The sequence below is a fragment of the Ranitomeya variabilis genome, chromosome 4 (genome assembly GCF_051348905.1).
Source record: "Ranitomeya variabilis isolate aRanVar5 chromosome 4, aRanVar5.hap1, whole genome shotgun sequence".
Lineage (NCBI taxonomy): Eukaryota > Metazoa > Chordata > Amphibia > Anura > Dendrobatidae > Ranitomeya > Ranitomeya variabilis.
The window spans coordinates 537,697,724-537,710,779 of record NC_135235.1 but is presented as its reverse complement, the minus strand read 5'-3'; the positions used below and the strand labels follow the sequence as shown (position 1 = coordinate 537,710,779).

Genomic DNA, 13,056 nt, shown 5'->3' with positions numbered 1-13,056 from the left:
GGACCCCTCTAAATCTTCCCCTACAACACCCTCTGCCACAAGGTGTTGCCTGGTTCCAACCCAGTCAGCTTTCTCTCTAACTTCCTGCCTAACCCCCAGTTTTACCAGATTGTGAGGAGTGGCCTAATAAATAGAACCCTTAGCTCCCCCTGGAGGCCAGACTGTGAAATGTATTGGTGTCTGTGATACCTGGTCAGATGAACTCCTTCAGTGCCATCAGACGTACCATAGCCCCCCTTAGCGGCGGAGCAACAGTACTGCAACGACCAGGACTCTGGGGCGCTGCATACATATACTGTACATACATACACACATACTAATTTATGACCTCAGATGTTCAGATAAGCTGTGGAGGAGGTCGGCCTCATAGTTCTGAGACCAGCTGGAGAGGGCTGCAGAACCCACTGTGGGGGATGAGAGGACACAGCAAACAGGACTGATATCAGCTCCCTGCTACTGCTGTGCTGTCCCGTGCAGTGAGCCTCCTTCCCTGACCTCTTCTCTGTGAGGAGATGCTGCTGGAAATGGAGCAGTGGAGGGAGCAGAATACAAAACCTAAGTTCTGCTTCTCCTCCACTGTTGGGTGAATACTCACCATTGGGACACATCTTGCAGGATAGAGACGGCAGTCAGCGAGCTCTCTCATCAGTCTGGTGGGGAAAGCGTTCCTTAGCCAGTCTCACCCTGTATGACACACCCCTTTTTTGAACTTATGAACTCTCCATGCCACTCTCTCCCCAGGTCTGGGTATTCGCATGATTACGGGAGGAAGAGGGGTCCCATGCTGCATGACACCGGCCCCTCTCACTCCTGCCTGTAATCTTGACTCAGTGGCCCCATAGCGACTGCATACTCTGCCGCTATGGGCAGTACGCTCCTGCCTGCAGGGGCCCCGCTCCACCTCCGGGCCCTGTTGCAGTTGCATCGGCTGCACTGGTGGTATGTCCACCCCTGACTCTTTTGTTCATTCATCAGAATTATTTTTAAGCTTGATTAACCTCTTTCTGCCATCAGACGTACTATCCCATCCATGTGACTTGGGACTTAATTCCCATGAACGGGATAGTACGTCATACGATCAGCTGTGCTCACGGGGGGAGCGCGGCTGATCATGGCCAGATTCTCACAGCTGACACCCGGGACTAAGTGCCAGGATTGGTCCCGGCACTTTAACTCCCGTAACTTTGCGATCAAACAAGATTGCAGTGTTCCGGAGGCATAGAGAAGCATCCCGCAGGGAGGGGGCTCCCTGCATGCTTCCCTGAGACCCTCAGAACAACATCATGTGATTGCGTTGTTCTGAGGTTCTCCCTGCCTGCAGACTCCTGGATCCAAGATGGCCATGGGGTCCTTCCTGGTCCTGCAGGGAGGTGGCTTGTCAGTGCCTGCTGAGAGCAGGACCTGAAAAGCCTCCTTCACTGCCTGTCAGATCGCTGATCTGACACAGTGCTGTGCAGTGTCAGATCAGCGATCTGACTTTATACAGTGATGTCCCACCCTGGGGCAATGTAAAAAAGTTTAAAAAAACAAATTATACTGCTTAAAAATATATTTTTTTAAATTCCTAAATAAAGAAAAAAAATATTGTTCCAATAAATAAATTTCTTTATTTAAATAAAAAAAACAATAAAAGTACACATATTTAGTATCGCCACGTCCGTAACGACCCGACCAATACTGTCCCAGTAGTTAACCCCTTCAGTGAACACCGTAAAAATAATAAATAAAAAACAAGGCAAAAAACAATGCTTTATCATCATACCGATATGAGACAGATATAAATAGACATGGTACCGCTGAAAACGACATCTTGTCCCGCAAAAAACAAGCTGCGATACAGTATCATCAGTGAAAAAATAAAAAAGTTATAGCCTTCAGAATAAAGCGATGCAAAAATAATTATTTTTTATATAAAATAGTTTTTATTTTATAAAAGCGCCAAAACATAAAAGAATGATATAAATGAGGTATTGCTGTAATCGAAGAATAAAACTGCTTTATGAATTTTACCACACGCGGAACGGTATAAATGCCCCACCCAAAAGAAATTCATGAATTGCTGCTTTTTGTTCATTCTGCCTCCCAAAAATCGTAATAAAAAGCGATCAAAAAATGTCATGTTCCCGAAAATGGAACCAATAAAAAAGTCAACTCGTCCCACAAAAAACAAGACCTCACATGACTCTGTGGGCCAAAATATGGAAAAATTATAACACTCAAAATGTGATGCAAAAACTATTTTTTGCAATAAAAAGCGTCTTTTAGTTCGTGACAGCTGCCAAACATTATCACCCCCTTAGGGAAAAATAATGAAATTAAAAAAATGTATTTATTTCCATTTTCCCATTAGGGTTAGGGCTAAAGTTAGGGTTAGGGTTTGGGCTAAAGTTAGGGTTGGGGCTATAGGGTTAGGGTTGGGGCTAAAGATAGGGTTAAAGTTGGGGCTAACGTTAGGGGTAGAGTTGGGGCTAGAGTTGGGGTTAGGGTTTGTATTACATTTACGATTGGGGTTAGCGTTGGGATTAGGGTTAGGGGTGTGTTCGGATTAGGGTTGGAGTTAGAATTGGGAGGTTTCCACTGTTTAGGCAAATTAAGGGCTCCCAAAATGCAACATCGCGTCCAATCTCAATTCCAGCCAATACTGCATTGAAAAAGTAAAATGGTGCTCCTTCCCCTCCGAGCTCTGCCGTGCGCCCAAACAGTGGTTTACCCCCACATATGGGGTATCTGCATAATCAGAACAAATTACACAAAAACTTTTGGGGTCCAATTTCTCCTGTTACCCTTGGGAAAATACAAAACTGGGGGCTAAAAATCATTTTTGTGGGGAAAAAATGATTTTTTTGGTTATATGGCTCTGCGTTATAAACTTTAGTGAAACACTTGGGGTTCAAAGTTCTCACAACACATCTAGATAAGTTCCTTGGGGGTCTAGTTTCCAAAATGGGGTCAATTGTGGGGTTTCTACTGTTTAGGTACATCAGTGACTCTGCAAACACAACATGACGCCCGTATATATTCCAAAGTGCCACTACTTCCCTTTTGAGCCCAGATGTGTGCCCAAACAGTAGTTTTCTCCCACATATACTTTCCAAAATGGTGTCACTTGGGGGTTTCTACTTTTTAGGCACATCAGGGGCTCTCCAAACGTGACATGGTGTCCGATCTCAATTCCAGCCAATTTTGCATTGAAAAATCAAATGGCACTCCTTCCCTTCCGAGCTCTGCCATGCGCCCAAACAGTGGTTTATCCCCACATATGGAGTATCAGTGTACTCAGGACAAATTGCACAACAACTTTTGAAGCACCTGTGAAGCACCTGAAGGGTTAATAAACTTCTCGAATGTGGTTTTGAGCACCTTGAGGGGTGCAGTTTTTAGAATTGTGTCAATTTTGGGAATTTTCTATTATATAGACCTTTCAAAGTGACTTCAAATTTGATGTGGTCCCTAAAAAAAAATGGTGTTGTAAAAATGAAAAATCGCTGGTCAATTTTAACCCTTATAACTTCCTAACAAAATAAAATTTTGGTTCCAAAATTGTGCTGATGTAAAGTAGACGTGTGGGAAATTTTACTTATTAAGTATTTTGTGTGACATATATCTGTGATTTAAGGGCATCAAAATCAAAAAAGTTGGAAAATTGCTAAATTTTCAAATTTTTTGCCAAATTTCCATTTTTTCACAAATAAACGCAAGTCATATCAAAGAAATTTAAAAGAGAAAGTAAAATATCTCTCAAGAAAATATTGTCAGAATCACCGAGATCCATGGAAGCGTTCCAGAGTTATAACCTCATAAAAAGAAAGTGATCAGAATTGTAAAAATTGACCCAGTCATTAACGTGCATCCACCCTTGGGGGTTAAGGGGTGAAAGAGAACATGAGTGCTGATATATACTGCCCAAACCTCAGCCAGCATGTATCAGGAACTGGCTGCATGATCTCATCCAGGTATACATGATGCCCGTGAATGATCATGCATACGATTGTTCTGCAAACATGAAAGAGTTGTTGGGTCGCCCCACCAGGGCCGTGGGGTGCTCGGTATCGGGTCCTGCTGTTCACAGGGGGGTGTCATAGTGGCTGCGACCCGGTCTGTGGCCCTGGGCGCCCATGTAAAAGGGAAAGGTCTTTAAAGGGATAAAGTTTATGTTTGTGACGCCACCTGTGGTATTCGGTCAGGGTGACCGACGCTGCTTTAAGGGGTCCGCTGGGGTGATGTTATGGCAGCCAGATGGTATACCTTCCCACAGGTGAAGTATATCCCCAGGGCTCCCGGTGTGTAGATGGTGGTGTGGTGAGAGGTGCAGGAAAGAGCGAGGACACAGGATTGCAGTCTCTTTACCTTGTTTACTGTTGGTTTCAGCAGCCACAGTCCAGGGCACTGGATCACAGGGCAAGTAGGGTCCGGCCGGTTTGGAGGCAAGTCCAGAGTCCCCTTATCCAGGTGGAAAATAGAAGCCTTCCTTTGCGCTGTAGTGGTGTAGTCCCTTACTGCATGAAGCTTCACATAAGGTCCTCAAAGATGTTATCTTTCTCTCTCTGTGCCCCAGGTAGGATATGACATAACCCGTATGACTGGTGACTTGAGCCTGTTTATAGGATCTCTTAGATGACCCGGCTCTGTGGGTCACCGTGCCTCCTGGGTGTGGGTGCGGACAGGTAACGTGCAATTAGCTGTCCTGCCAGTCTCTGATGTGAGGCGTGGAGGCCCTTACAACCTCGGTGTTCCGGCTACCGGCGCTCTGCGCCTCAGAAGGAGGCAGCCTGTTCGGGGCTGGTCCCCTTCTGGTATCCTCTCCTGTGCTTCCTCTCCTGCACGCTGACTGCAAGCAATTCTGCTTTCTAAATGTTTCTTACCAGGAGCTGTAGCACTGTGGCCTACACAGCTCCGTAAACCCTCTGTCCTCCTCAGGCTGATGTCTGGAACTCACTGACTTTCCCTACAGACTACCAGTTATATATATGGGGAGTCACCTAGTAAATAGGATCAAAAGCTCCCCCTGGTGGCCTGGAGTGTGAATGTGTTGCATGTTTGTGGTACCTGGTTACAGTTATCCTTTATTGCCTCCGAACGTAGCATCACTCTCCCCGGGAGGAAAGCAATGCCACTGTGACGACCAGGACCCTGGGGCGCCACATGGTCACAGCCTTTCTAAAGTAGGTAACAAACAACTGCCAATTGGCTTCATATAGCAAATCGGCGGTTGTTTTATTGGTGGTGATTGGCCAAAGTAATTGCAGATCTAGGTACCTTACAGGTGACATCTTCTCTGATTTGGAGTTCTTCTCATCCTTTATTCTTCATTTGGGCCTGACACCATGATGACTTTTCACATCCACAAGTTGTCTATGCAGTTTTCCTTTTTCTTCTGAAGCACATCCCAACAAGGTGCCCCTAAATATTACAGTGTAATTATAATGCCACCTGAATAAAAAATAACCACCCATGCAATGCACTAAATAAGCTATATGGTGAGTCCCTGAATAAATAATTGCCTCTCACTGTGCTCCCTGGACAAAAATATTACCCCACACTGTTTATTGTATGCTACATAGCCTCTACCCTTTTTTTCTCCTATAAAATGTTCCCACAACACTATCCTCCAATATATACTATGATGACCACAGTGTCCATGTATGTGAACTACAGATGCCACACTCTCCACTCTTATGAGTTATACCCACCCTCCACCTACCGCCTTTATGAACTATAACTTCCTCACTGTTCACCTCAAACTCTATATTGAGCCTCCTCTTGACACTGATAGGCTGCCGCTCTCCATATTGACCCATCTCTATACACCGACACTTTTATAATGCTTATCCTCCATACAGAGCCCACTGATAATGCCCCATCTCCAAAGAGAGGCCCCCATACCGCTCCATCTCCATACAGAACCACACTAACTGCCATATCTCTATATAGAGACCCCCCTGTACTGCTCCATCTCTATAGAAAGCCGCAGTTCATAATCATCTCTATGGAGCCCGACCATACTGCCCCATCTCCTTACGGAGCACCCTCACACTGCCTCATCTTCATACAGAGCCCACCATACTGCCAAATGGCTATACAGAGACCTCTATAATGCATCATTTCCGTAGAGAGCTCTCCATACTGACTCATCTCCATATGGAGCCCAGAGTTCAGCCTCTGCTACTGTATATGTGGAACCCCCCCATGCTGTTCCATCTCCATACAGAGCCCCCCATACTGCCCCATCTCCACACAGTGCCCCATCCATACTGCCTCATATCCATAGGGAGCCCCCATAATGCCCCATCTCAAAAAAAAAAAAACATACTGCCCCATCGCCAAACAGAGCCCCCTATACTATTCCCTTTCGAAATAGAGCTTTCCCATACTACCCCATCAGCATACAGAGCCCCCCATACTGCCCCATCTCCACACAGAGCCCCATCCATACTGCCTCATATCCATACGGAGCCCCCCATACTGCCCCATCTCCAAAAAAAACCCCCATACTGCCCCATCGCCAAACAGAGCCCCGTATACTATTCCCTTTCGAAATAGAGCTTTCCCATACTGCCCCATCAGCATACAGAGCCACAATAATGCTCCATCTTCATTCAGAGCCCACAATACTGCCCCTTCTTCATACTGGCTATTTCTATACTGCCCCATCTCAAAACAGAGCACCCCCTATACTGCTTCCCTTCTCTATTCTGAGACCCCCTAAACTGCCTCATTTCCAAACAAAACCCCCGATATCGCCCCATCGCCAAACACAGCACCCCCTATACTTCATTCTGAGCCCTTGTGTACTGCCCATCTACAGTATAGAGCCCCTCTATAATATTCCAGAGACCCCCCACCATATGCTGGCCCATCTCTATACTAAAAACCTCCCTCTGTATAAATAAGCCCTGCTTTTTCTCTGCGAGTGCTTAATGCAGCGCCCCAGAGTCCTGGTCATTGCAGTACTGATGCTCCGCCGCTAAGGGGGGTGTCGGTACGTCTGATGGCACTGAAGGAGTTCACCTGACCAGGTATCACAGACACCAATACACTTCACAGTCTGGCCTCCAGAGGGAGCTAAGGGTGCTATGTATTAGGCCACTCCTCACAATCTGGTAAAACTGGGGGGGGGTTAGATAGGAAGTTAGACAGAAAGCTGACTGGGTTGGAACCAGGCAACATCCTGTGGCAGAGGGTGTTGCAGGGGAAGATTCAGGGGGGTCCCTGTCAGGGGTGGGATCCTGACAGAGGCCTAGCGAACAGAAAGAACGTTACGGGACCGCGCCTGCACTTCATTGCGGCGGTACCCCAAGAAAGGACAAGAAGCGAGGTTTATTGTGAGGAGTGAGAAACGAGATCAACGCAACAAAAAGAAAACACCAGTAGGAGTCGTTCTGTAAGACCGAGGCAACATCCTACTGAGGCGCGTAGCCGGTGGCCGGAAACGCCGAGGAAGTATTGAGCTCCAGGCCTTACTTCAAACCTACAGCAAGACAGTCAGTTATAGGCGGGCTGTCTCGCCCAAATCACCTAAGCAGACATAGGGGGCAACAGTTGGAGAGGGGCGACTCTAGGGTCCTGGAAGACCTCCAGGCCTACCCGTCATACGGGTGCGTCCTAGCGATATCATCTGGGGGACGGAGAAGAACATCAGAATCAGTTGTGAGGGAACTTCAGAAACAGACACAACAGTTGTGAGGACTATCCCGTGGTGCTAAGCAGGGAAGGACTACAACACACAAGCGCTAGAAGGTAGGCACAGATTTCCACCTGTAAAGGGAACTCTGGAGGTGCCATCGGACCGGCCGGTCTCAGCCAGCCCTGTTAACCGTACTCCGGATTGAGGATCCTGAAGCCTTCAGTAAAGAGGTAAAGAGACTGCAACCCGGTGTCCTCGTTATTCATCGCGACCTGCACCACACCATCATCACTTTCAACTTTCATTGGACGCCCCTCAGCAGGGTCACGGACCGGGTCTAGCCACCGTGACACTCCCAGAATCGAGACAGAGAGGCCCGGTACCGGGTACCCCTCGGCCCTGCGGCAGTGGGGGCGCTCCACTTAACGTCTCCCAGATGCCGCTCCCACGTCCTCCCGTCCTCTTTGGCTCTCTGGAGTGACATCTGCAGGGTAATGAGATTACCTGATTGAGCTGCAAGGATCAGGCCACTAAGTAACCCCAAAAGTCCTGGCACTCTCGTCTGCATTTGATTTCACGTGTGAATACAAATACATGCCAAGAGCTTCTGACCTAGCCTCTCAGCCTCCTTGACTGCAAAGACACCAATCTGGTGGACAAGAGGGAAGTTTAAAGAATTTTTTTTAACACTTTTGGCAAGCCAGTGCTTCCCCTCGCAACTTTCTGCCCTAGGCACCAGACCTCTGTTGCCTAGTGGAAAATACGACCCTGCATAGTCCCACAATTTGCCTTCACTGGTAATCCCATAGTATGACTTTGGGTCCGATCTAGTGATGAGCGAATGTGCACAGATAACATCTTATCACAGCATGCTTGGGTGTTATCCGTGCATGTGGCAGTGCTCGTATATTATGACAAAACCTGAAAAAACACTAGCGTCCTCGCTGGTATAAATATGCAGGAAAGCAGGAAAAACAGAAAGCTACAGGTGAGCTGAGCTCGGCTCCGTTGCGGTGGAGATCGAGGTGTGCATGTGTAGAGCCAGGGGAGCTCCAGCCAGTAGTGTCCCTGTTTACTCGGCATAAAGAAAAATGGCCGCCGATGCTGGGAAAGAGCATGTGACGTCACACAGGTACAGAGTGTCTGAGTGGCCAAAAAGCAAACCGACGCGTTTCGGAAGGAAAGGGAACTGTGTATTTCCCGAAACGCGTCAGTTTGCTTTTGGGCCATTCAGACACTCCGTACATTCTCAGCTCGTAAATTATGTTCGAGTCCCCACGGCTGCATGATTTATGGCTGTTAGACAGCCTGACCACATGTGGGGATTTCCTAACAGGCAATCTCCTCATGTGTTGTATCTGTCTAACAGCCGCGAATCATGCAGCCACGGGGACTAGAACATAATATACGAGTACTCCCAGATTCCCAGATGCACAGATAAAACCCGAGCATGGTCGGATAAGACAATATCCGAGCACGTTCGCTCATCATTAGTGTTGAGCGATACCTTCCGATATTTGAAAGTATCGGTATCGGATGGTATCGGCCGATATCCGAAAAATATCGGATATCGCCGATACCGATACCCGATACCAATACAAGTCAATGGGACACAAGTATCGGAAGGTATCCTGGATGGTTCCCAGGGTCTGAAGGAGAGGAAACTCCTTCAGGCCCTGGGATCCATATTAATGTGTAAAATAAAGAATAAAAATAAAAAATAGGGATATACTCACCCTCTGACGCGCTCTGGTAGTAACCGCTGTAACCGGCAGCCTCCGTTCCTAAGAATGAGCGAGTGAAAGACCTGCGATGACGTCGCGTCTTGTGATTGGTCGCGTGACCGCTCATGTGACCGCTCACGCGACCAATCACAAGCCGCGACTTCATCGCAGGTCCTAAACTCCTCATTCTTAGGAACGGAGGCTCCCGGTTACATCGGTAAGGTCCAGGGGCCACCGGAGGGGTGAGTATATCCATATTTTTTATTTTAATTCTTTATTTTTTACATGAATATGGATCCCAGGGCCTGAAGGAGAGTCTCCTCTCTGTTGTGAATTCTGCTCTTGGGCTCCCTCCGGTGGTTGTAAGTAGCACTTTTGTGAATTTTGCTCTTGGGCTCCCTCCTGTGGTATTGAGTGGTATAGCTGCTTCTTGGATTTAGCATCAGCAGCTGCTTCCACTGATCGTCTTTCTGGCTCGGCTATTTTAGTCTGGCCTTATCCCTCAATCAATGCCAGTTGTCAATTGTTCCTGCTTGGAGTCACGGCTCTTTTGGATTTTCCTGACACTCTGACCCGTTCAGCAAAGATAAGTCCTTGCTTGTCCTTTTGCAGTCCACTTGTTGTGAACTTATTGTTCAGCACATTCTATGTTTTGTTCATTTGTCCAGCTTATCAGTATGGATCTATTCAGCTAAGCTGGAAGCTCTGGGCTGCAGATTTTGCCCTCCACACCTTTAGTCAGGTGTGGAAATTTTTGCATATCTCTGCGGTGGACTTTTTCTAGTTTTTATTACTGACCGCACAGTGTTCTTTCCTGTACTATCTATCTAGCTAGAAGTGGCCTCCTTTGCTAAATCTTGTTTCATACTACGTATGTCATTTCCTTCTCCTCTCACAGTCATTATTTGTGGGGGGCTGTCCTATCCTTTGGGGATTATCTCTGAGGCAAGATAGCTTTCCTATTTCTACCTTTAGGGGTAGCTAGTTCTCCGGCTGTGACGAGGTGTCCAGGGAGTGACAGGAACATCCCACGGCTACTTCTAGTGTTGTGTTAAGATCAGGAACTGCGGTCTGTATATTTACCACCTGCTCAGAGCTAGTCGCATGTCGCTCCTAAATTACCAGTCCATAACACCTCTCCTCCAGACCCTGGGAACCATACACTGGGAACTTCCGATTCCGATTTCCGATATCACAAAAATATCGGAACTCGGTATCGGAATTCCGATACCGCAAGTATCGGCCGATACCCGATACTTGCGGTATCGGAATGCTCAACACTACTCATCATTTGTCAGAATTAAACAGCTACAACACTGATGTCACATGGACAGCACTGCAATCATTCAGTGAGCTCAGCGGCTCTGACTCAGTTTATGGCACAAGCTGCTCAGACCCGCTGAGCTCATTGATTGGCTGCAGTGCTGTCCATGTGACATCAGCCCTGCAGACAATGACAGACCCCAGAAGCAACTGCAAACTGTAGCAGGGGGACAGGTTTCTGAAACTGGAAAATGCTTTTAAAACAGATCAGTTAACAAATTGCAGTACAGAAGCTGCATACAGTTGTGCTCAAAAGTTTACTTACCCCGGCAGAATTTTTGCTTTCTTGGCCTTTTTTTCAGAGAATATGAATGATAACACCAAAACTTTTTTCGCCACTCATGGTTAGTGGTTGAGTGAAGCCATTTATTGTCAAACTACTGTGTTTTCTCTTTTTAAATCATAATAACAACCCAAAACATCCAAATGACCCTGATCAATAGTTTACGTACCCCATTTCTTAATACCGTGTATATCCTCCTCTAACATCAATGACAGCTTGAAGTCTTTTGTGGTAGTTGTGGATGAGGTTCTTTATTTTCTCAGATGGTAAAGCTGCCCACTTTTCTTGGAAAAAAGCCTACAGTTACTGTAAATTCCTGGGCTGTCTAGCATGAACTGCGTGCTTGAGATCTCCCAAGAGTGGCTCAATTGTGGTCAGGAGACTGAGATAGCCACTCCAGAACCTTCACTTTGTTCTGCTGTAGCCAATTACAGGTCAACTTGGATCGTTGTCATGTTGGAATGTCCAAGTACATCCCATGCGCAGCTTCCGGGCTGATAATTGCAAATTACCCTCCAGTATTTGCTGATAAAGTGCTGCATTCATCTTTCCTTCAACTTTGACCAAGTTTCCGGTGCCTTTGTAGCTCACACATCCCCAAAACATCAGCGATCCACCTCCGTGCTTTACAGTAGGAATCATGTTTCTTTCAACATAGGCTTTGTTGACCTTTCTCCAAATGTAACATTTATGGTTGTGGCCAAAAAGTTACATTTTTGTCTCATCACTCCAAATTACCTTGTTCCAGAAGTTTTGAGGCTTGTCTCTGAGCTGTTTTGCATATTGTAGGTGAGATACTTTGTGACATTTGCACAGTAATGGCTTTCTTCTGGCGACTCGACCATGCAGCCCATTTTTCTTCAAGTGCCTCCTTATTGTGCATCTTGAAACAGCCACATTGCTAGTTTTCAGAGAGTCCAGTATTTCAGCTGATGTTATTTGTGGGTTTTTCTTTGCATCCCGAACAATTTTCCTGGCAGTTGTGAACAAAAGTTTTGTTGGTCTACCTGACTGTGGTTTTGTTTTTACAGAGCCCCTGATTTTCCATTTGTTAATCACAGTTTGAACGGTACTGACTGGCCTTATCAATTCCTTGGATATCTTTTTGTATCTCTTTCCTGCTTTAACAGTTCAATTACCTTTTCCCGTAGATCCGTTGACAGTTCTTTTGCTTTCCCTATGTCTCACAATTCAGAAGCGTCAGTGGCTGGATGAAAGATGCAAGAGTCTGTCTGGATCCCAGAAACTCACTCAGCTTTTGTGCACACACACTGATTACAAGCAAACCGGTCACAGATGAGGATGTTACCTTTAGTAGCCATTCAAACCCATTTGTGTCAACTTCTGTGCATGTTAATAGGCCAAAATCACCAGGGTATGTAAACTTTTAATCAGGGTCATTTGGATGTTTTGGGTTGTCATTATGATTTAAAAAGAGAAAACACAGCATTTTGACAATAAATTGCTTCATTTAACCACTAACCATGAGTGGAGAAAAAGTTTTGGTGTTATCATTCACATTCTCTGAAAAAAAGCCCAGAAACCAAAAATTCTGCTGGGGTGTGTAAACTTTTGAGCACAACTGTACATTATTACATACATCTCTTAGGCCTGATGAGGCTGGTTAGTATAACTGTATAATCCTTTTTGAAAGCTTTCCTGCCTGATCTAAGTATTTTACTAATCCAGCTCCATCCGAACTCATCCAATGTGTATCCTAATATCAGGATTATAAAAAAATCGTACATGGATTTTCAAAGTAAGTGCACCTTACCCATGAGGACTAAGAATTCTATTTAACAATATATGCAGTTTGTAATCTTTAACAGTTATTGGTAATTTTGCCAAGATCTTTTTTGTGCAGAGCATCATACAAAAAACTATTGTGTCCACGCTTTAATTGATGGACCTATAGTGGTGCCAGATTCATCATGATCTTCTGTAGGCCATGATACCAGTGTGAACAGAGCTGTGGAATTTTCCAGGAATAAGAGAGACTTTCTAGATCATACAAACCACACCCACTACAGAGTATAACATTTTGTGGCATTAGAACATCTGGTTGAAAAATGGACACAAACAAGGAATTTATTCCAACCTCT

General features: G+C 45.9%; 1 long non-coding RNA gene across 1 annotated transcript in view; it reads left to right on the top strand.

Moving 5' to 3' along the window:
- Window positions 1-13,056, top strand: part of LOC143765624 (uncharacterized) — a 70,354-nt gene that overhangs the window by 43,504 nt on the left and 13,794 nt on the right. The window lies entirely within an intron of this gene.